Raw genomic sequence first — 24,241 nt, forward strand, 5'->3', positions numbered from 1 at the left:
ATGAGCATGAAGGTATGACACTAGGGGGCCCCATATGTCGAGTGGACGAGATCTGGCTGGCATAAGGTCCCAGAATACAGATAAAATGGTCTGGCATCGCGATGCATCCTCGAGCCATTGGGCGAACTTAGGTGCAGGTTTGCGACTCCAGCACATGGACACCCTGCAAGTGGTGGGAGGCATCTGGGCAATATTTAACAAAGCCTAAAGGGCAGAGCGGAGGATCAGGCCGAACCGGTGAGGAGGTGATCTTGGAGATAGCAGTACAGACCTCACACCAATAATCGGAGACCTTTGGGCATAACCAGGCAAGAGGGGAAAAGTCAGCCGCAGGAGCAGAACAGCGCAGGCATCTATCACTGGGGGCGACTCCCAGCTTATGTAGCTGAACAGGGGTGCGATAAAGCCTATGCAAATATTTAAAATGTATTAGGCGCAGGCGATAGTTCGGGGATAATCGCTTCGTCTGGTTGCAACAATAAAGCCAGTCAGCTTGGGAAATATCAACACCAAGGTCCTCGCCACACGAGCGCGGTCAGTGGAGATGGAGGTGGCTGCCAGCGTGAGGGCATAGAGTTTGGTAACCAACTTCCGAGGAGAGGGAGATGAGTACAGGAAATCAAGAGCGGTCATCAAGGGGGAGGCAATGGGAACGTAGGATGCAGCTCCCTGCAGATAGCCCGAAGCTGATAAAATAATAAAGTATCCATGGGACCGGAATCGTCAGCGGGAGAATAGAATGTGTTCCCTGGGTAGAGATCCGCCAATGTAGTCAACCCCAGGCGAGTGGCATGTTTAGCCATACCGGAGGGCTGGAGGGGAGGGAAAGCCGGATGCCGAACGATCGGCATCGTATCGCTACAATACGAACTTAGTACAGTTTTCCCGACACCCCGAACATGTCCTCTTCCAAGTGCCTGCGACTGGCAGGGGTGGAGGCCAAAAATCTCCCGTCGGACACCGTGGACACAGTGCTGTTTGACTGCGACGGGGTCATCAGGTGCGGGGACCAGGTGGTCCCGGGGGCCCCAGAGGTCATCAATGGCCTGAAGAGGGCAAGCAAGCATGTCTTCTTCATCACGAACAACAGCACCAAGAGCCGGCAGATGTACGCCGAGAAGCTGGCCAGGATGGGCTTCAGCATCCGGAAGGAAGAGGCCTTTGGCACCGCCTTCTGCACAGCTGTCTACCTGCGCAAGATCGCCAAGCTGGACGGAAAGGTGTACCTGATTGGCGGCAAAGCACTCAGCAAGGAGTTTGATGCCTAGGGCCTGGACCGGATCCTGTCAGCGGTGGTAGGGGCGACTGGGCTGGGGTCAGCCACGACCCCGATGTGAGAGCCGTGGTGGTGGGCTTCGACGAGCACTTCAGCTACATGAAGCTGACCAAGGCGCTGGCCTACCTGCTGGACCCCACACGCAAGGAATTGACAAACGAAAACCCTTGAGGGAAAGTCTGGGCACCGGTGCTACTGCGCCTACTGCACTTTAGTTAGCATTGTCCATTGCCCCGTTAGGCTCTATGTCAGCATTATACATATTTGTTTCTTCTGTAGGAATCTTTGGCACGCGATTTTAAAGATCCTCCAATCATTATTGTACCGTACAGGCAGCAGTTGTGGAAAAGCACCATGTATACCTTAGGCTAGAACTCTGTTTACAGAGGGCAGGGGGCACCTCTTGGCAAGGGTCTTCTCTTTACTGCAACAGTTACGGAAGGCTCAACATCCTGTGATTCTGGGCAAACCACTTAATTTATTTAGCAAACCTTGATTTTTGGAAGTGTGTTATCAGCAGGCTTTTTATGTTTTCATTGATTATGGGGGTTGTATTTTTTTTGCATACTTTGTTCACATGAACCAATTAAATAGCCAAAGTTTGCTAAGTGAAGCACACGCAAGGAATTGACAAACGAAAACGCTCGAGTTAAAGTCTGTGCACCGGTGCTACTGCGCCTACTGCACTTTTGTTAGCCTTGTCCATTGCCCCGTTACTTTAGGCTCTATGTCAGCACCTATTAATCAGAGCAGTGAGGAGGCATATAGCGTGGGGATTAAAAATAGCTGGGAGGAGCAATTAATAGCGCCCGGCCAGCGGACTCTGGCAGCTGGTGCCGCTGCTGACCCGAGCCCAGGGCATCTGGGTAATGAAACCTAAGAGGACCGGTCACTGAGTGCCGGGAAACCCAGCGACTGCTTTCTGCTCATTTCTCACTGGTGGTTGAGGGAAAAGTATTTAATTACCTAGGAAACCAACTCCCCCCCTCCCTCTCTGCCCCCTGCTCCCCCGTTACATGACTCATGGTAATCATGATTCATCTTAACCATGGTGTGTGCATCACGTCAAAGGGGACTACAGTTTTCTTTCTCAACGAATAACAGGAGGAAACTGCTCCGATTTTCCGTTCCGTTATTAGGTGCCTCTTCTTAGGTGGATTACTTTTTCGTCAGGAGTTTTGAAGGTAAAAAACGAAATATGACTGTGCAGTGCACATACCCCATTCCTGTATATATTGCACATTTTATCATCACCTTATAAAAGATTGTCAGGCTCGGATAGCTTACCTGCACAGGCACCATGGTGACGCATGCGCATTAAAAGCCAAAGCAAAAGTGTGCCATTAAGTTTGCGAGTTATAAGTTGGTTCAAACTTGACCATTTATAGTAATATTATATAAACAATACAGGAGGAAGGGCAAAGGTTCACCTAACCACCCCCAGCTGTGTATCCATCCACCTATACATTCATCAACCCACACCCATGTTGGTATCCATCCACCTGTGCACCCGCACATGCTCGGCACCCACAACCAACCAATCTTCATCCACTGCACACCCACCCACCTGTGAATTCATTCAACAACTACGGGTCTGCATCTGGGCATGCATTCTCTAACGTATAAAAGTGCTTAATGTGAGATCTCGGTCGGTTATGTGACTGTGTTTATATTCTGGGTGCATATGGCTGTAATTGAGATATGTTTGTGCAACCTACACATACCCACAGAAGTGTGCAGCCATTGCACAAAAAAAGACACACACCTGTAACAAGGGAGACCTGTGAGCTAAATCAGTGCATGTTTACTTTTTATTATTTAAGGTGGAATATTCTATCCATTATACTTGGATGTCATCAACCCTCCAACTGCACCTGAAGGATTGCTCTATTGATGGGAAGGTCACGTCAGTGGAAAGAGGGGCTGCGTGCTTTGCCCTTGCTGCATAATTTGGTCAACTCTGCCACATAATTTGGTCTTCTGCTGCTGCATAACACCATTAGCCGTGCCCATCCAGAACATATCTTAGGAAGCTGTTTTGCCTCCCACTGTTGTTTCCAGCTAATGGGTCCCAGGGGTGTGGTAGAGAACTGGTACTATCTCAATGCCCCAGAAGACGTTGTCAAACAAAGCAGCATTCTAGATCTCTTACTCTAAGTGAACGCGGAGCTGGGTAAAGAGAGCTGTTCTTTTTCATCACTGGATGGTCGTTTTAAGGACTACCATCTATCTCATTCCTCTCTTTTTCATTCTTTTCATTTTACTTTTTTTATAAGATGGCAAATCAAGTTTGAGTTCGCTTTCCCGTCTCAAGGCTTCCAGAGAAATGTGTAAGGGTTGAGACTTTAAAGCAGGTCGCAAGTAGTGGCACATGATTCTTCAGCACTGAACTGAAGCAGGCGCTGTCTACAAGTCGGCGTGACCTATGGCAAAACATAAATACCCAATTACAAGGATCTTGGTGTGAGGTACATTAATTCATGCTAAGTGCTATTAAGGTCTCCTGTGTCTACCTTTCCACACACTGCCTGACACCCATACTACCTACCTCCTCCATGTCCTTCTGCCCACACAGACATTGGTCCATAGAAATTGTCTTCAAATCTTGTATTAAAACACAGCTTTGGACTATACCATTTCCCGCTAAAAGGCAATATTTCTCTCCATGTGTTCCCATACCTGGCGTGTCACGCAGTTTGGTGCTTACTTTCCCTCCATATTAAAGAACAGTAGATGTTTCAGCACTGAGGTTAATATGCTGTATTCCTAAATACATATAAGGTCCCCAAGGTGAGACCGATGCATTGAAAATGCAATAGGTCTTGCCTTTGATTAAGTTAAAGCCATTTGGTTTGCTAATGGTACTGTATAGCAAAGCAAATGGTTTTAACTTAATGAAAGGCAAGGCCTATTGCATTTTTAATGCTTGTTTTTTTATAGCATGCATTTATAATGCAATAGGTCTTGCATTTGGGAGAGTTTAAGCTACTGGCACTGTAAAATGACAATGCCTTTTATTTAACAGTTTTAAAAACAACAAAGGCATTGTCATTTACAATGCCAATAGCTCAAACTCTCATGAATGCAAGACCTATTGCATTGCAAATGCTTGTTATATTCCACTGACAGTCCTGCCTAATGTACTGAGGTGTTCACAACTGGTAATCTTGTATATGTGGCAAATAATGTAAACTTGCAGGAAGTAAGCACTATTACACTAAATAATATCAGTAGCTCTGGATGACTTTCATTCAACATAGTTAGCTCTTATTACAGAAAAGGTTGGAAACCCTGGGATAAAAAATAAAAACGCACTAATGTTCTAATTTGTCTACCATGGCGACAAGCAGCCCATCAGCCGGCCAAGAATGCCTGGGCCAGTGTGCAAATGCGGCTACGAGAGCGCCTGCACGCCCAACATCTATCCCAAATGTCTCGCTAGCCCGAGCCTGCCATCTGCCCCGCCCATTTGAAATCTACGGTAAAGCGAGACGGCAATAAACATCAGCTACACCCGCGGCTCCCTCCCAGACCGATAAATCTGCCGAGCACCACGCCACCATCACCAGGGGCGACCGACGAGACAGCCTGGAATTGAAGATTCCGCGTGCGGCTAGAGCAGCCACTTCCGAGTTGATCACTTCCGGAGCAGCTTGGCAGCGTTTCCGGGGTGGGCTATTTTCTTTTTCTAACCAATTATAGGGTGAAGTGACAGCGCCCCTCCTATTATTAGCCGCTTATCACGTTATTTGTACTGTTTGATTGGCCTTCCCTCCCGTCAGTTTTTGAAGTATACTATAGTCGAAATCAAAGCAGATTCGGTGATAGGATTTTTAAGAGTAACCGGCGGGAGTTAGGAGGTAAGTCCTGTCATAGAGCTGCGAGGCCCTGGTAACCATGGCGGTAATTCTGGCTGAGTACCGCTAGTAAGTCTGACGTTGTCTCTGTTTTGGCGCTTAATTGTTGAACTGTTGTGTAAGTGGATCTAGTTGGGTGAATGGTAGAGAATAAACTATGGGAGGGTCGGTTAGCGGGTCTCTTTTGGAGAGATTTGTGGCTCTCTTTAAGGGGTTCCAGAGTTGCTGCGTTGCATTGTGATGAAGTTGTCGGGGAGATTCTAGAGTGACAGGATGTTCGGGCGGCGCGTTACGCGACCGGCCCCTGGATGTGACTTCCGAGGGTTTTCCTGGCTTGGATGCGCCGCTTTTCCTGCTCCGGACGGGTGGAACTCCAAGTAACATAAACAGGGCTGGGTTCTGTTAGACCGTCCCCCGAAACCCCATTGGGCGCCATTCTACCCACTTTTCATTCAAAAGTATTTCTCTTACCCTATACTTGTTTTTAGAGTGTTTTCATGAGCAGCATACTACACGACTTCCTTACTCACACAGTTCTTTAGTACATACCTGCAGAATTAACACACGTCCTGGCATTGACAGTCTAGAGCAATAGTGTTTAAGCGCACTTATTTACTCAGCTCGGAAGGAGACTGCTGCTTCAACTGTATTCAGGCAGCTTCATGCACTCCACTGTACAGTGGTGGGTGTGTGTGTGTGTGTATATATATATAATCTCCAAATGTCACTTAAAACAAAGATTTTATTTGGGATACAGGCAAACCCGCAACAGTTTCCTTCTGACCTGAGCAGAGAAAAAATGTTTAAATACTACTTCTGTATACTAGCAGCACACGTTCAATCTGCACCACCACACTAAAGAACTCTGGGAGTAAGGAAGTGGAGTAACTGCTGGTTGGACGTTGTTGTGTATACTGTTCTCGTGCCCTACTTTGGTCTGTGGATTAGCACTGGTGTTTTTACATACTTATATGGCAATCTGGCAGTGCCAGAAGTGTTGCTTTGACAGGTCAGTACATGGATCTTTCTTCAAGCCTGCTTTACAGTCTGTTGTGTCGGGTTTTTTGGTTGATATCCATGTTAATACCCCATTCATGGCCTGCAGCAAGCGCAAAACCGTGCAGTCTCCCAAACCTTTCAAATCACCTATACAGCGTGCCTGTACAAGATCAAAACTGCTCTGATTTGCAGATGTGGTCGCTTCTTTTTAGCCACCTGAGTCACTAACGAAGGCCACTTTTATTTTGGTACCTGGGTCTATTTTGTGTCCCAGCCCGACCTGGGCCTATTTTGTGTCCCAGTCCGACCCAAGGTTCGAAAAATCCACTTGGTCTAGCGAGTCAGATTTGATCAGGGTGTGCTTTTTTTAGAGCCCAGTTTCCCCCGTTCTGGCAAAGAATGTGTTCTGATCAATCAGTAAATGAATAAGGAATATAGATGCCTTTAACACTTTTTTTAATCCTGTGTGGTTTGCTACAAGTTGAAAGACGGAGGTCATATGTCAGCTTATGCCTTTTTACAAATTGGAGCTCATTTTATGGTGGAGATCTGTCTGTGTTTACTTTCTCTCTCTGACTGCAAAGATAGAGGATTTTGTAAAGTGAACTGTCTAGCATTTGTGATGGGGTGCAGGGAGTGTGAAATAAAGGCTGTAGAAAGTCTGTTTTTCTTCTAACACACATTTAAATAGCTTGCTAATGAACTGTACAACAATTTCAATAAACATCGGCAGTTAGGAAAGCACGTTTTTTTTGTAATTCGGATTTGTGATGGAAACGAAGATTTTAGTAGGATCAAAACAAACCAGAGCACTTTATTTGGTGATGTGAAAGTGTTAAATATCGTCTGAAACCCGATATCCACACACTGATCACTCTGGTCCGTGCTTCTGTGCTTGAGGCCAGCCCTGAACACAGCAGTTGCTATTAGTGAGTGCTGCCTTGCAGTGAGGGTGCTGCTGTAATTCTTCCATCACATGCAGTTTAGAGTAGAGGGCAACTGTGCAGTGAAAAGGTGTGAGACTCGGGCATGTACGTTAAATACTGACGTAAGCAGGAAGGGGTTCCAAACTTACAGGGGGGGCTGAGAGGAAAAATAGGGAGGAGTACACCCTCCCAGGTTATACACTGTTCTACCAAAAAGTACTCCCCACCACTAACTCAGAGATGAGATTATGAGTTAAATTTGAACAGACCTAGAGTTTTCAGATGTTACGACCCTTAAATGAAGATTGGAACTAAACACCACTATTCAGTGGGGAAGGAGGCAACTCCTTTTGTTTTATATTCCCTCACACACCCTAGTGGTGTCATGCTTCATCATCGGGACACCTCGACCCCTATAAGTCGAGGTGGGCTCGACCATATCTCAGGGAGCTCTTATGAAGATGTTTTTGGCCAGGGGGATAAAGATTAAAAGCCACAGCAGTTCCCAGTATCCCTTTTATTCTTGGAACTGTCAGTGGTGAAAATAAAATACAATGTTAGGGTCACAATGGGATATTATGGTCCTAAGACCCTATAGCCAACATGTTTCAGTCCTGCTAGGCCCCATAAAGGGTGCTGGACTTTCTTCAGGGCGGAAATAATGCCCCCTGGATTAGGTTTAGGCAGAAGAATTCCCTGCACTATTCGGGATGAGGGAGACTAACACTCCTCATCAATTGTCATAGACTGATTAGTCTTGTATTTCACTCCCTTTAGGTAGAGAAACAAGGAGACAAAAAAAGGAAAAAAGGGGAGGGAAAAAGAAAGAGACACCACATATAATTACATATGGAGTTCCAGGAAAGTTCATGTCTGCAGATGTGCTTTTCAACTTAATCAAGGTGAAAACACCAGACAGTTCCGGGTGATGGGTGAAAAAACTGATTTTCTCACACGTACTTATTTGTGTGTTACCCGGTTTTTTGTGGCGGCTGTATGCCGCATCCTAACTCCTTTTATTCCTAGGTGTAGGTCTATAGATAACGTACTAACACCCGTGTAGTCCTCTTGTGAACAAACACTATAAAATGTGCAAAAAATCGCTGTGGTTATTTATAAACATATATATATATATATCTCTGTACATGTAACATGATCGCGTGATGACATGCTTACCATTCGCGCTCTTACATACGTATATACTTTCTCTCTCTCTCATACATGCATTCTTACCCCGTTTTTTGAGGGGTATCAACTCCAAATGGAAGACTACCGTTAATGGGGTAGCCCTGTAGTCAAACACTTCGTAAGCGTAAGTATCAATGCCCCAATGAGATGTAAATATCCCCGTTAGTCATGACGGGATGGTCATCAAGTGAGCGTACATATAGAAAGACACACAAAAACATAAACAAAAGACAAAGTCTATTTAGAGTCATGTTCGGCGCTGGATCCCGCGTGGGGACCAGCTCTCTTCTCATACCTTAGCGTTGTGGTCACTCAGCAGCATTTACTCACGCCATCAAGGGTCCTGCCCCTCGTAACAACCTATTCGGTGGTGGTTCCACTGCTTGAGGTGCTGTTCCGGTTCTTTTGGACGCTTTTAATGACTACTTCGCTACTGCCTGTTGCCCCGCCTACTTCCGTATCCTGTCTCCGAATCTGTCGACTATCATCGAGACTCATGGGAATTGTAGTTGTGGGCTTGGTGCGTGTCTGTTGATACTTTCTTTAAGAGTTTTTTTCAAACAAAACTTTATCAATATACTGATGTGTGTTTGCCGATTCCTAATATCAATATATATTCTCATGTCTATTTCACCTAAATACATCAGAGGCGATATAGGCGGCACAATAGCCGGCGCAATTACCGGTTATAACTACAGACGATCAGTATAAAGCCATATGCCTGAACTGTCTGACGAGAGTGTGTAATCTCGATATACCTTGAGCTACTCGGTTTTGAGAGTTTGGTTAAAAGTTCGGAGATATGTCTCATGGGATACCCATAGGGGGCCACCACCTGGTTCTCAGACGGTCCGCTCAAGAGGCTAGTTGTTGGATCAATATTTTTATATTTTAATATCTCTGAGACATAACCCCCCGCGAAATCCAACCTGTTCGCGTCGTTGGAGGCGCAAAAGCTATTGGTCTTAAAATAAAGATAGATAAACAAGTGATATAGCCATTGGTTGCTACAGGGCAGACTCATACTCAATCACTAGTATCCATTATTTTTGGTTTCAAGTCAGGGTATGACTATATCTATGAGGTTTGAATGTGGGGTTATGTTTCGGTTGTACTATTCATACTGAGTATTACCTCTGAGTGAGTTGGTTCACGGTATTGAGTCGTTTAATCCAATAATGTGGGTTTTGAGTCTATATACCCATCGTTGTTCGCTTTCTAATAGGGTTTTGGACATCTCGCCGTCCCCATTTACTTTCTCAATGATTGTCCACCACAAATCTGAATCTGTGTGTTTTTGTTCTATGTAATGTGCAGTCAATTTGGTAGATGTAATAGCCCTTCTGATCGTGCTCCTATGCTCACATATACGCACTTTGATTTTTCTTCCTGTCATTCCCACATACATAAGTTGGCAGGGACATTTTATCAGATAGATGACATTATCTGTATTGCAATTCGTGTGTGATCGCTGTTCCCACGGGTATGACATTCCCAGATCTATTTCTCTAGTCTGTTCTGTAAATGGGCAAACCACGCAAGTCCCGCATGGGTAATGTCCAGTGACCATTGGTAGATTCCATAGTGTTGTTTGTTTTCTGGATTGTGTTTTTGGTTTCTTCAAATCTGTATGAACAAGAGAATCCCTCAGACTTTTGTTCCGTTTAAAAGAGAACATTGGCTTCTCATATTTCAGTTGATTGGACGTGAGAACTGTCCACTTTTTGTTGATAATTTTCTTGATCTCGTTGGATGATCTGTTATAAGTGGTAACACATATGAGAGCATCTGGTTCTTCTTTTTGGTATGTCTCAAGTAGGGCCTCTCTAGGTGTATTACGAGATTGTTTCTTCGCATTTTCAACAATCCTTCTGGGGTACGATCTTTCATATAGTTTCTTTGCCAGATTATCTGCTTCTACTTTGTATTCATCCAGATCGGCACAGTTCAGCGTATACGCAAAAATTGGCCTATTGGGAGATTTTCCCTGAGCGATCGGGGATGTGCGCTATTGAAGAGGAGTAAACTGTTTTTATCAGTGGGTTTGGAGAATAAAGAACTGGTGATTCCCCCATTTTTTGCGCTTAACTTTACATCAAGGAAAGATATCTGATTTTGGTTCGATGTCATAGTAAATTTCAAATGTGGGTTGAGTTGATTAACCCATGTGTGGAAATTGGTCAGTGTGTCTGTATTACCTTCCCAGATTATCAAGATATCATCTATATACCGCCACCACCCTTTGATATTCTTGGTATATGGGTTGGTGGTCCATATATGTTCCTCCTCCAGATGTCCTACATAGAGACACGCTATGCTGGGAGCAAATGTGCTCCCCATAGATGTACCGTGTGTTTGCAGGTATAGTTGATCCTCGAATCTGAAAAAGTTCTCTTTCAATGCCAGACTCATGAGTGTGATAACCCAGCTTATTGGTGCATCCCAGGTCCATTCTCCTTGCTGTAGATATGTTTCAATCACTCTGATGCTCTCATCTTGTGGAATGCTGGTGTATAATGCTTCAACATCCAGACATACCAAAATGTTCTGTGTTGGATCGTATGTGACATCCCGAAGGACGTTCAATAGGTGTTTTGTGTCTTGGATGTAGGATTTTATTTGGGTCACCAGAGGACGGAGAAACCAATCCGTGTACTTAGACAGTGGTTCCAAGAGGGAACCTATCCCTGACACAATGGGTCTCCCTGGTGGTGGTATTCTTCCTTTATGGATTTTGGGTATTGTGTAGAATATGGGTGTTCTAGGATCATCACAGTTTAGGAAATCCTGCTCCTTCTTGTTTATCCACTTTTGTTTCAGTGCCTCTGTTGTAAGAGTGTTTATGGTTTTCTTGAGTCGAGCTGTAGGATCTCTGTGGATGGGTTTGTAAAATTTGATATCTGCTAACAGGTTGATACAGAGCATTTCAGCATATAGATCAGCCTGTATCACTGTTGCTCCACCTTTGTCAGCTGGTTTAATAACCACATCGGGTCTTGTACTTAGTTCTTTTAGAGCTATTCGTTCCTTCTTGCTCATGTTGTCGAAACCTCCACCCCGCGTGGATAGATTTTCAATCTCATTTGATACTGCGTCTTCAAAAGCTAATACTTCCGGGGGCATCATTGAGGATGGAGGGAAGAAACTGGACTTCGTCCGTAACGATGTATACCTATGGTCTTCACTAGGTCGATCAGATGCCGCAAAAAATGTTTTTAATCTTATCTTCTGAAAGAATTCACTTAATTCTTATCTTGAATTTATCAAGATTCGTGGTAGGTACAAAACCAAGGCCTTTATTCAAGACTTCGCTTTCCTCTGTCGTTAAAGTGATATCGGTAAGATTCACTATTAATCCCGGGATGTGCTTGTCCCTGCCACTGGTCCTTTCATCATGCTCCGTGTGTTCATGGACGAGCTGTTGTCTTCCCATTGTACCTGCTTTGCTCCATTGTTTCGTCTGCCACGTTTCCCTCTTCTTCCGCCCTGTCCTAAAAAACGGTTCTGGTTGAAATTGGGCTGGAAGTAAGGTCCCATCTGAAAGTGCTGTGGTCCCTGGAATGGCGGTGGTCCTTGAAAGGGCATTGGACCATAGGTACCTGGCCATGGGTACATCGGTGGGGGTTGGAAACCTTGGTTGTATCTTCCCCTTCTTGGTCTTCTCGCTCAGTCTCTCCAACTTCTATTTGAATCGTCACTGGACCAACCTTCTTGATCAGTATCTGGATTGCTGGAATCCCCCTGATATGAAGAACCTGAATCCGAATTATCTTGGTTCTTGTAATCCTCTTTTAAATATGGGTAAACTTTTTCATGTGAAAATTTCTTCAAATCTTTTTGTAACTTGTTTACCTTGCTTTGCATTAGGAACTCCTTGTGTTCACTGATTTCTTTATTTACTTCTTCCAGTTTCTTTTTATACAGACTGATCTTAATCTCTGTTATCAATGCATCTTCGCTTGTTTTGATTTTCACCCGAATTGCTTCTGACAGGCGTTTGGCGGTGTTGATAATCAGTATCAACCAATCGCGGGTGCATCGCCACGCGATTAATGACCACTCTTTTTTGAATTGTTGGTCTTCCAAAAAGATTCTTGGGGCATTAGTTACTATAAGTCCCCTGGGTGCCGCATTACCTCGAAGATAAACATCTTCATAAGAGCTCCCTGAGATATGGTCGAGCCCACCTCGACTTATAGGGGTCGAGGTGTCCCGATGATGAAGCATGACACCACTAGGGTGTGTGAGGGAATATAAAACAAAAGGAGTTGCCTCCTTCCCCACTGAATAGTGGTGTTTAGTTCCAATCTTCATTTAGGGGTCGTAACATCTGAAAACTCTAGGTCTGTTCAAATTTAACTCCTAATCTCATCTCTGAGTTAGTGGTGGGGAGTACTTTTTGGTAGAACAGTGTATAACCTGGGAGGGTGTACTCCTCCCTATTTTTCCTCTCAGCCCCCCCCTGTAAGTTTGGAACCCCTTCCTGCTTGCGTCAGTATTTAACGTGATTAGCAGCGCGTAGCTGTGGGGCTCACCTCAAAGGGCACATAAAGAACACAGTGGTAAGGTTTGCAGAAAATTTCTTGGACTTTCCTACCATATATGTGTATATATATAAAATAAACTAAAACAGGTTTTCCTAAATTATAATTTGATAAAAGTTATAACTGTACGACGCCCACCAGATGTCCTTTTGTTAAACACTATACACTTTTAAATCGCCAATAGAAAGAGACCAACATTAAAATCCTTACTGTTCCTTCCAATCGTTACGATCATTGTAAAAAGAAATGAATTCCTTAGGGACTCTCACCTCGTGCGAAGCTTTGGGACTAGGATACACAGATGAAATGGCATCGGCCATTCTCGCTGGACCATCCTTGCTAGCAGACACTAACATAAATCAGAGCCTAAATCAAGCCCAGAACTGGGACGAATTAAAAGAACTAAAACGATCCCAGATGCGGATTCTCCTCCATGGGGCTATCCTGACGGAATATATTCGAGGTAATGCGGCACCCAGGGGACTTATAGTAACTAATGCCCCAAGAATCTTTTTGGAAGAAAAAAGAGTGGTCATTAATCGCGTGGCGATGCACCCGCGATTGGTTGATACTGATTATCAACACCGCCAAACGCCTGTCAGAAGCAATTCGGGTGAAAATCAAAACAAGCGAAGATGCATTGATAACCGAGATTAAGATCAGTCTGTATAAAAAGAAACTGGAAGAAGTAAATAAAGAAATCAGTGAACACAAGGAGTTCCTAATGCAAAGCAAGGTAAACAAGTTACAAAAAGATTTGAAGAAATTTTCACATGAAAAAGTTTACCCATATTTAAAAGAGGATTACAAAACCAAGATAATTCGGATTCAGGTTCTTCATATCAGGGGGATTCCAGCAATCCAGATACTGATCAAGAAGGTTGGTCCAGTGACGATTCAAATAGAAGTTGGAGAGGCTGAGCGAGAAGACCAAGAAGGGGAAGATACAACCAAGGTTTCCAACCCCCACCGATGTACCCATGGCCAGGTACCTATGGTCCAATGCCCTTTCAAGGACCACCGCCATTCCAGGGACCACAGCACTTTCAGATGGGACCTTACTTCCAGCCCAATTTCAACCAGAACCGTTTTTTAGGACAGGGCGGAAGAAGAGGGAAACGTGGCAGACGAAACAATGGAGCAATGCAGGTACAATGGGAAGACAACAGCTCGTCCATGAACACACGGAGCATGATGAAAGGACCAGTGGCAGGGACAAGCACATCCCGGGATTAATAGTGAATCTTACCTATATCACTTTAACGACAGAGGAAAGCGAAGTCTTGAATAAAGGCCTTGGTTTTGTACCTACCACGAATCTTGATAAATTCAAGATAAGATAAGAATTTAGTGAATTCTTTCGGAAGATAAGATTAAAAACATTTTTTGCGGCATCTGATCGACCTAGTGAAGACCATAGGTATACATCGTTACGGACGAAGTCCAGTTTCTTCCCTCCATCCTCAATGATGCCCCCGGAAGTATTAGCTTTTGAAGACGCAGTATCAAATGAGATTGAAAATCTATCCACGCGGGGTGGAGGTTTCGACAACATGAGCAAGAAGGAACGAATAGCTCTAAAAGAACTAAGTACAAGACCCGATGTGGTTATTAAACCAGCTGACAAAGGTGGAGCAACAGTGATACAGGCTGATCTATATGCTGAAATGCTCTGTATCAACCTGTTAGCAGATACCAAATTTTACAAACCCATCCACAGAGATCCTACAGCTCGACTCAAGAAAACCATAAACACTCTTACAACAGAGGCACTGAAACAAAAGTGGATAAACAAGAAGGAGCAGGATTTCCTAAACTGTGATGATCCTAGAACACCCATATTCTACACAATACCCAAAATCCATAAAGGAAGAATACCACCACCAGGGAGACCCATTGTGTCAGGGATAGGTTCCCTCTTGGAACCACTGTCTAAGTACACGGATTGGTTTCTCCGTCCTCTGGTGACCCAAATAAAATCCTACATCCAAGACACAAAACACCTATTGAACGTCCTTCGGGATGTCACATACGATCCAACACAGAACATTTTGGTATGTCTGGATGTTGAAGCATTATACACCAGCATTCCACAAGATGAGAGCATCAGAGTGATTGAAACATATCTACAGCAAGGAGAATGGACCTGGGATGCACCAATAAGCTGGGTTATCACACTCATGAGTCTGGCATTGAAAGAGAACTTTTTCAGATTCGAGGATCAACTATACCTGCAAACACACGGTACATCTATGGGGAGCACATTTGCTCCCAGCATAGCGTGTCTCTATGTAGGACATCTGGAGGAGGAACATATATGGACCACCAACCCATATACCAAGAATATCAAAGGGTGGTGGCGGTATATAGATGATATCTTGATAATCTGGGAAGGTAATACAGACACACTGACCAATTTCCACACATGGGTTAATCAACTCAACCCACATTTGAAATTTACTATGACATCGAACCAAAATCAGATATCTTTCCTTGATGTAAAGTTAAGCGCAAAAAATGGGGGAATCACCAGTTCTTTATTCTCCAAACCCACTGATAAAAACAGTTTACTCCTCTTCAATAGCGCACATCCCCGATCGCTCAGGGAAAATCTCCCAATAGGCCAATTTTTGCGTATACGCAGAAACTGTGCCGATCTGGATGAATACAAAGTAGAAGCAGATAATCTGGCAAAGAAACTATATGAAGGATTGTTGAAAATGCGAAGAAACGATCTCGTAATACACCTAGAGAGGCCCTACTTGAGACATACCAAAAAGAAGAACCAGATGCTCTCATATGTGTTACCACTTATAACAGATCATCCAACGAGATCAAGAAAATTATCAACAAAAAGTGGACAGTTCTCACGTCCAATCAACTGAAATATGAGAAGCCAATGTTCTCTTTTAAACGGAACAAAAGTCTGAGGGATTCTCTCGTTCATACAGATTTGAAGAAACCAAAAACACAATCCAGAAAACAAACAACACTATGGAATCCACCAATGGTCACTGGACATTACCCATGCGGGACTTGCGTGGTTTGCCCATTTACAGAACAGACTAGAGAAATAGATCTGGGAATGTCATACCCGTGGGAACAGCGATCACACACGAATTGCAATACAGATAATGTCATCTATCTGATAAAATGTCCCTGCGAACTTATGTATGTGGGAATGACAGGAAGAAAAATCAAAGTGCGTATATGTGAGCATAGGAGCACGATCAGAAGGGTTTTTACATCTACCAAATTGACTGCACATTACATAGAACAAAAACACACAGATTCAGATTTGTGGTGGACAATCATTGAGAAAGTAAATGGGGACGGCGATATGTCCATATCCCTATTAGAACGCGAACAACGATGGGTATATAGACTCAAAACCCACATTATTGGATTAAACGACTCAATACCGTGGAACCAACTCACTCAGAGGTAATACTCAGTATGAATAGTACAACCAAAACATAACCCCACATTCAAACCTCATAGATATAGTCATACCCTGACTTGAAACCAAAAATAATGGATACTAGTGATTGAGTATGAGTCTGCCCTGTAGCAACCAATGGCTATATCACTTGTTTATCTATCTTTATTTTAAGACCAATAGCTTTTGCGCCTCCAACGACGCGAACAGGTTGGATTTCGCGGGGGGTTATGTCTCAGAGATATTAAAATATAAAAATATTGATCCAACAACTAGCCTCTTGAGCGGACCGTCTGAGAACCAGGTGGTGGCCCCCTATGGGTATCCCATGAGACATATCTCCGAACTTTTAACCAAACTCTCAAAACCGAGTAGCTCAAGGTATATCGAGATTACACACTCTCGTCAGACAGTTCAGGCATATGGCTTTATACTGATCGTCTGTAGTTATAACCGGTAATTGCGCCGGCTATTGTGCCGCCTATATCGCCTCTGATGTATTTAGGTGAAATAGACATGGGAATATATATTGATATTAGGAATCGGCAAACACACATCAGTATATTGATGATAAAGTTTTGTTTGAAAAAAACTCTTAAAGAAAGTATCAACAGACAAGCACCAAGCCCACAACTACAATTCCCATGAGTCTCGATGATAGTCGACAGATTCGGAGACAGGATACGGAAGTAGGCGGGGCAACAGGCAGTAGCGAAGTGGTCATTAAAAGCGTCCAAAAGAACCGGAACAGCACCTCAAGCAGTGGAACCACCACCGAATAGGTTGTTACGAGGGGCAGGACCCTTGATGGCGTGAGTAAATGCTGCTGAGTGATCACAACGCTAAGGTATGAGAAGAGAGCTGGTCCCCTCGCGGGATCCAGCGCTGAACATGACTCTAAATAGACTTTGTCTTTTGTTTATGTTTTTGTGTGTCTTTCTATATGTACGCTCACTTGATGACCATCCCGTCATGACTAACGGGGATATTTACATCTCATTGGGGCATTGATACTTACGCTTACGATTACGAAGTGTTTGACTACAGGGCTACCCCATTAACGGTAGTCTTCCACTTGGAGTTGATACCCCTCAAAAAACGGGGTAAGAATGCATGTATGAGAGAGAGTATATACGTATGTAAGAGTGCGAATGGTAAGCATGTAATCACGCGATCATGTTACATGTACAGAGATATATATATATATATATATATATATATATATATATATATATATGTTTATAAATAACCACGGCGATTTTTTGCACATTTTATAGTGTTTGTTCACAAGAGGACTACACGGGTGTTAGTACGTTATCCATAGACCTACACCTAGGAATAAAAGGAGTTAGGATGCGGCATACAGCCGCCACAAAAAACCGGGTAACACACAAATAAGTACGTGTGAGAAAATTAGTTTTTTCACCCATCACCCGGAACTGTCTGGTGTTTTCACCTTGATTAAGTTGAAAAGCACATCTGCAGACATGAACTTTCCTGGAACTCCATATGTAATTATATGTGGTGTCTCTTTCTTTTTCCCTCCCCTTTTTTCCTTTTTTTGTCTCCTTGTTTCTCTACCTAAAGGGAGTGAAATACAAGACTAATCAGTCTGACAATTGATGAGGAGTGTTAGTCGCCCTCATCCCGAATAGTGCAGGGAATTCTTCTGCCTAAACCTAATCCAGGGGGCATTATTTCCGCCCTGAAGAAAGTCCAGCACCCTTTATGGGGCCTAGCAGGACTGAAACATGTTGGCTATAGGGTCTTAGGACCATAATATCCCATTGTGACCCTAACATTGCATTTTATTTTCACCACTGACAGTTCCAAGAATAAAAGGGATACTGGGAACTGCTGTGGCTTTTAATCTTTATCCCCCTGGCCAAAAACATCTTCATAAGAGCTCCCTGAGATATGGTCGAGCCCACCTCGACTTATAGGGGTCGAGGTGTCCCGATGATGAAGCATGACACCACTAGGGTGTGTGAGGGAATATAAAACAAAAGGAGTTGCCTCCTTCCCCACTGAATAGTGGTGTTTAGTTCCAATCTTCATTTAGGGGTCGTAACATCTGAAAACTCTAGGTCTGTTCAAATTTAACTCATAATCTCATCTCTGAGTTAGTGGTGGGGAGTACTTTTTGGTAGAACTCGGGCATGTACCCCATTAGCCCTGGTTGGTAAAGCACAAGCTGAGTTAGAAAGAGTGCTGTGTAGAGGTTTCGACGCTATTGGTACACCCATCTGCAAGCTTCTGTTTTATATGCTGTCCGGTTCAAAGCAGTGCAGTTGTTTCAGTCCATCACAAATTGATAGGCCTAAGTGCCCTTGCCTTAGAATCCTCCTAACTTAGACACGTTTAGCGCTGTCAGTTTCAGCTAGAAACACTTTTTATACAATCTGTGTTCATGGGAGGAAACGGGTGAAGTTACTGCTTTAAACTGTTTGTGCAGTAAAAAGCATGCACATGCAGGAGAAACATGCGATCTGTAGTGTTGTTTTGTGTGATGGTAATCATATGCTGCTGCTCCTGTGGTTTGAAGAGGAGAGCTTGGAATAAAACCTTTCCACTGTTTTGTACACGTCTCTACGCCAGAATGGGTGATTCTTCTGTCATCATTTCCCTTCAACAGACCCTGCTCCTACATAATGTTGAGTCGCTTGTTGACAAAAAAAATCTGCATTTTATTGACAGCCATTAATTGAACAAATACATCACCCAAACGTAAGTGACAAACATGGTCAGCATTAGTTTTATAATTTCTGTCACAAACACTAATGCATTTTCATAACTTCTTTTGAGGAAGCATCTGAAGATGTGAGGCTCAATCTTGCCTCTTATTGTTTACTGGTGGCTTCTGTCCTAGGTTCAGGGCACAAGTGCTGTGCTTGCACGTTGTTGTACCCTCTTAATTTACCCCCAGGGACCATGTCATCTGGCACTTCAAGGTACATCCACTGGGTCAGCAAGCCCTCGCCTACTTTTACTCTAGGGTGTCTTATCCATGCCAATCTCACCTTCCACCCTCCTCCATGCTGCCCAGTGGTTAACTCCTGTTGTAAATTTTCCTTTTCTGCATAGTCGACAGAGTTTTCACCTTTTGCTGGGCCCTGTAATTTTGCTGGCTTTAGAACTCTATTCACGTCTCCCCTGCTAGCCAGTAGTAAAGTGCCTGTGCTCCCCCCTTAAACATGGTTATCGTAAGAGCCTATCTACCGCTACACACCACGCTTTCACTTGAACCGTAGCTAATGTACAGCATATTTCATCACCATTGGTTTCTTTTGACCTGTTTTCGTTTACATTTATTGCATCATTTATTAGCAGTTCCTTTTGGCAGCTCCTTCTACCCTCCCTCCCCCACAGCCCATGTAGCTGCAATAATAATTCAGCCCAGGACATGTTGCACTTTGTTATAATTCTCCCTTTCTACAAAAGCCTACAATTGTGTTTTAGTTTTAACGCTGCTTACAGATAAGCACTTTACATAAGTCTGCCCTGCACTTTTTCTATTTAATGTTATTATCTGATATGTTCATATGTCTTAATGAGACCCTCCTTTTTATCTGGTGCTGTTCAGGTGAGAAAAGCGTTATTTGAATATTGATGTTAAGCTAATTCTTTTTCAGGCAGCTGTGGATATAGTTTTAACTTGTATTTTATCTGTGAATGTTTTTACTGGCATTTTAATTAATTATTTTATGTTTCTTCTTCAATTGATTGACCTAATTGGTATATTTAATTTGCCTGTAGGTCCCTAGTATTTAGTTCAAAATGCACCCAGTGGCCTGGAAGTTAAATGCCACTAATGGACTGCAGCCCCTATTGTGTCCTTCACTATAGGCATGGCTTCAAGCCTACTGGTGTAGCTGAACTGTAACAATTGAAAACATACACTTCAACCTGTCAAAATAAACCCTTTAGTAGGTAAAAACCTCCCTTTTAAAATATGATGTCACCCCATATAAGCCTTGCAGCCCACAAGGTAGGGTGCATGGTATTTCAAAGTGGAACAGGTAGAAAATTGTTAATGCCATGTCACTACAGTGACTAGGCCGTAAATACTTTTTACACTGTGGCAGGCCTAGCTGTCCTATGTAGAAGGTCAGAGTGCAGATTAAAATATTGAATCTGTAACTCTGAAATGGGACTAATTATAAAAGGATGAAGAGTGTTTTTATTTTTTTAAAGAAATCCTTAATAATTGACATACATCTCTGCCGGCTCTGAGCCTGTGCTAAGTCTTAAATAGCTGTGGAATGCCCCCCAGGAGAAAACAATAGGTTGACCTGAATGGGCAATGATGACTCATCCGAACTGCTCAGAACATGCTGCGGGGAGCTGAGGACATCCTTTTTGACGTTGGTGTCAAATCATTTTTGGCAGGTCTGTTGAGCCAAATGTAACACCCGATGAGTCTTGAAAGAGAGAGAACAGAATGCCAAGACAGTTGTTTAGTGTCAACTGTCTGTTTACTGGAGGACTGTGTTTTTGTTCTACCAGACTTCTCTCTCTGGGTTTGCTGTGGGAACAGTGCCTGCCTCAGAATGGATTTTAATGTTGGATATGGGAGGACACTAGGATTATCATAGTACTCTCCCCACCCTCCGACGTCAGAGCCCAAGTTTAGTGTGGCCAAAGACTTTCAACATCTTGAAAATGCCAAGACACATGGCATTTTGGGTGTGTGTGCAGTAAGGCAAACGGTAACTACTGAAAAAGTGGTTAGGGTTGTGCGGTATACTCCAAATTAACACCCTTTCCCTTTGTCTAACCCTTTTGGTACCACCCAAACCCAGTGTTCTAGAATTCAGTGTGTGCGAGAGTTGACGGAGAGATTGAATATGAGAAGATTCGATGTGCGCTGGGCATGGGATGCCAAATTAAAACTTCATCTACAAACTGGTCTGAGTGTGTGTTACTTGGAGCACAACATCCCACAGGCTGGTCCCTGGAACTTTTACGCCATTAGTACAACATATAGTAAATACCTCCTGTTCAGAGTATTTAACGGAAAATGAGGCATGATTTGGGGAATCGTTTTTTTATCATAGCAAATTCCACAGGTTTGCCTTTTTTTCCATGCCTTTTCTCCTGATACATTTTAGCAGGTTGAAGCTGCCGGAATTTATCAGGGGAAAACTGTGAGGGTGTGATGACTACCAAACAACTTGTAATTCTAATCCCTGTGAAAACACATATTTGCACAGGGTTCAGAATTTAGCCATTATCACGTAATGAAGCCCTAAGTCAAAAGAGAAAATCTTTGACCAGGACAAACCTGATTGGTGTATCCAATTCGTTGTCCCCTCAAATCTCGCCTAGGTCCTGGTCTACCACGACCCTCAACTAACATTGGAGCTTTGTGGCTTTAGCTCTATTTCTACAAAAAAAAAATATATTTCTGGTTCCCCTATTTAAATTTTGATCAGTTTTGGTGTTCTTTTGTTTAAAACAGAGTAGACTTTTTTTTAGTAATTCAGATTGTGAGTTTTATTGTTTGACATGTTTACTTTATTGCTGTCTTGGTCCTGCATACGTTCTTTACACATTACCCTAAGTTAAGCTAGTTTGCGTTGTGCCCTCGTTACCAAGGGGTTGAGCACAGGTTAATTTAGTGACTTTGAGTTCAATGGTTGTAATTATGCTTTGAGAGGGTGGAGTCTCCTACCCCAAATTTTAATCCAATTTCTTCCATAGCACCCCCTGCCCGCCACATCCGCTAATCCTTAACCTAACAGCAACATGCTAGCTTTAATGCTCCTGATGTCAAGGAGAAACATAACTGTCCCCTCTCTGGAAAGGTGGGTTCCGCCTTCTAGGTAGATCATACCAATGGGGATGAACTCAGCCAAATACCATTGCAAAGCTTGTTCATTACTGTGTGGAGTTTACTGCCAGTCTTCTGTATTGCCCTGTGGTCTTTGGCACCCCCTCTATTGAAATCTAGGTATCTGCTCGGACCATTTGATGCTGGTAGGCAAAACCATCCAGGCTACGGTTGTTAGGTCCTTCTTCACTGCTGTCAGTTAATGCTCCCTACACAGTGTCGTGAGGTTGTCCTTACCCTCGCGTGAATCGCCAATATGTTGAGCCTTTTTGTAAGCCGTAGGGCATCTGTACCAGCAGATGCCAACTCCTACTGGGTTTATGGAAATATTTTATGCAGGGTTTGACAGCCATGTACCTTTGTACTTCTGCCTACTTCTGGGCTCATGATATGTACAATAGTCCTAACAACCAGTAAGTCTTCTTCTAGCTTGATTCTCCTGTTATAAGCAGTGGTGGCCATTAGCTTCATGCAATTCTGGCTTAGCTCAAGTTAGCATTTGGTTCCTCTCTTCCTATTCTTTGTCTTCCTTTTGCAATCCATGCATTGCTGCTGCTGCTGTTGCTGCGCCTATCGTAAATTCATGTGTTCTAAAGGTGTGTGGCTAGTAGAACAGTCCTGCTTGATGCCTTCCGTATTATCATGGTAAACTGAAATTTGCTGAAGAAGCTTCCATCGCTATATATAAAGGGGGTTGGGGCGCTGCCTGGTTTTAATGCTTGCACGTCTTCATGATTCACACTGGACCAAATTCTGATGCTGTACCTGCTTGATGAGCCTTTGACCTCAGACTGACTGCCATATGTTCTTCATACTAGTGCACGAGGGAGGGAGAGAGAGAGAGGGAGGTAGTCTCTAATTTGTAAACATAACAATTGAGACCATCTACAACACAACCTCTTGCAGTGTTGTAAAGTTACATAAAAACAGAAGTGTCTAAAGTCTTCATGCATCTAGTCGCATGAAAAGTAACCTCCTGCGGAGAAAAAGTTTGTCGGTGATATCCAACGCTTTAACATAAGAATCTCTGTGATAAGAAATGAGACAACATAACATAGTTAACTCAGAGAGTGTCTGAACTGGGGTGGCGAAGTGAGCTAAAGAATGAAGATGGATTGAGCCCAGATCTGTGACTGGGGGTGAGTGTCTGAACAGTTTCAGCGCTTCGTCCACCATCTCCTTGTGTTTGCTTTGTTCGTCCTAAGTTGGCAGGGTATGCCCAGACATGGGTCCCTTGCTCACTTTGCCACTGGATTCAAGCTAGCCTGGCTGATGAAGGGTGTTACCCAGAAACCGGTCTCAGGATGCTTGTTTCTGGTTCAGGTAAGACCTGGCTTGGCAATTCAAGCTGGACTGTTCCCATGAGGAACAGGGTCGAGGCTGATTTGCATTTAGCTGGGTCTGAACTGAGGTGGCAAAGTGAGCTAAAGAATGATGATTGATTCAACCCAGATCTGTGACTGGGTGTGAGTGTCAAAGTTTCAGCGCTCCGTCCATCATCTCCTTGTGTTTGCACGAACATTAGTAACCTACCTTAGTGGATGGAGCCCTGGAGTCTGTAACAACTGTCAATGCTTGCTGCACACTTCCTAGAACACTCCAGGCTCCTCTTAAATCTTACACTCCTTAAGCTGAAGATGACTCTGTAAAACAATTTGTGAGGACTCCCCAATTGGATCTCGATGAATTTTGGAATAATCAGCAGGGACCTCTAGAAGTTGAGGGACCAGAGTCTTTTGTTTCCTAACATACCTATATCACTGACCTGAGAATCATGGTAAAGATAGAAAATGTATATCCAAGCAGAAACTTCCAAAACTGCAGAAAAGCATCTACGACTTCTGCTTCTGGGTCCGGTATCAATCTGAAGTGCCAAGGAAGCTTACCATAGAGACGCGATTCATATAAATCGATTTACAAAGAGGTGGGGGGTGTTGAAAAACTACTAGATCCCAAGACCAATTGCTATGGTCCTGCAAAAACCTCAAGCCCAGGTCTGCCACAAATTTGGCTAAACCCAGAAAATACTCTGCTTTCAATGTGATTAGTCTGTCTAGACAACAGTGCCAAAACTCTGGTCATTTCTGACAAACCTTTGTAATAGGTGACTCCTAGCTTATTTCTATATCTGACATAGTGCATCTGCAACAATCCACCCTTGTCTTGATCCAAACACTTT

The 24,241-nt window shown here is 43.5% G+C and overlaps 1 protein-coding gene and 1 pseudogene across 1 annotated transcript in view; both read left to right on the top strand.

The window, feature by feature from the left end:
- The first annotated feature begins 899 nt into the window (after positions 1-899).
- Positions 900-1,447, top strand: LOC146796669 (phosphoglycolate phosphatase pseudogene; annotated as a pseudogene).
- A 3,479-nt stretch (positions 1,448-4,926) lies between these two features.
- Positions 4,927-24,241, top strand: part of LOC146796670 (uncharacterized) — a 440,337-nt gene continuing 421,022 nt past the window's right edge. The window contains exon 1 of the mRNA XM_085629345.1: positions 4,927-4,946. The gene's annotated coding sequence lies outside the window, so the exon portion shown is untranslated. The remainder of the gene's footprint in view (positions 4,947-24,241) is intronic.

Source organism: Triturus cristatus, chromosome 10, assembly GCF_964204655.1.
Source record: "Triturus cristatus chromosome 10, aTriCri1.1, whole genome shotgun sequence".
In the NCBI taxonomy this organism is placed as follows: domain Eukaryota; kingdom Metazoa; phylum Chordata; class Amphibia; order Caudata; family Salamandridae; genus Triturus; species Triturus cristatus.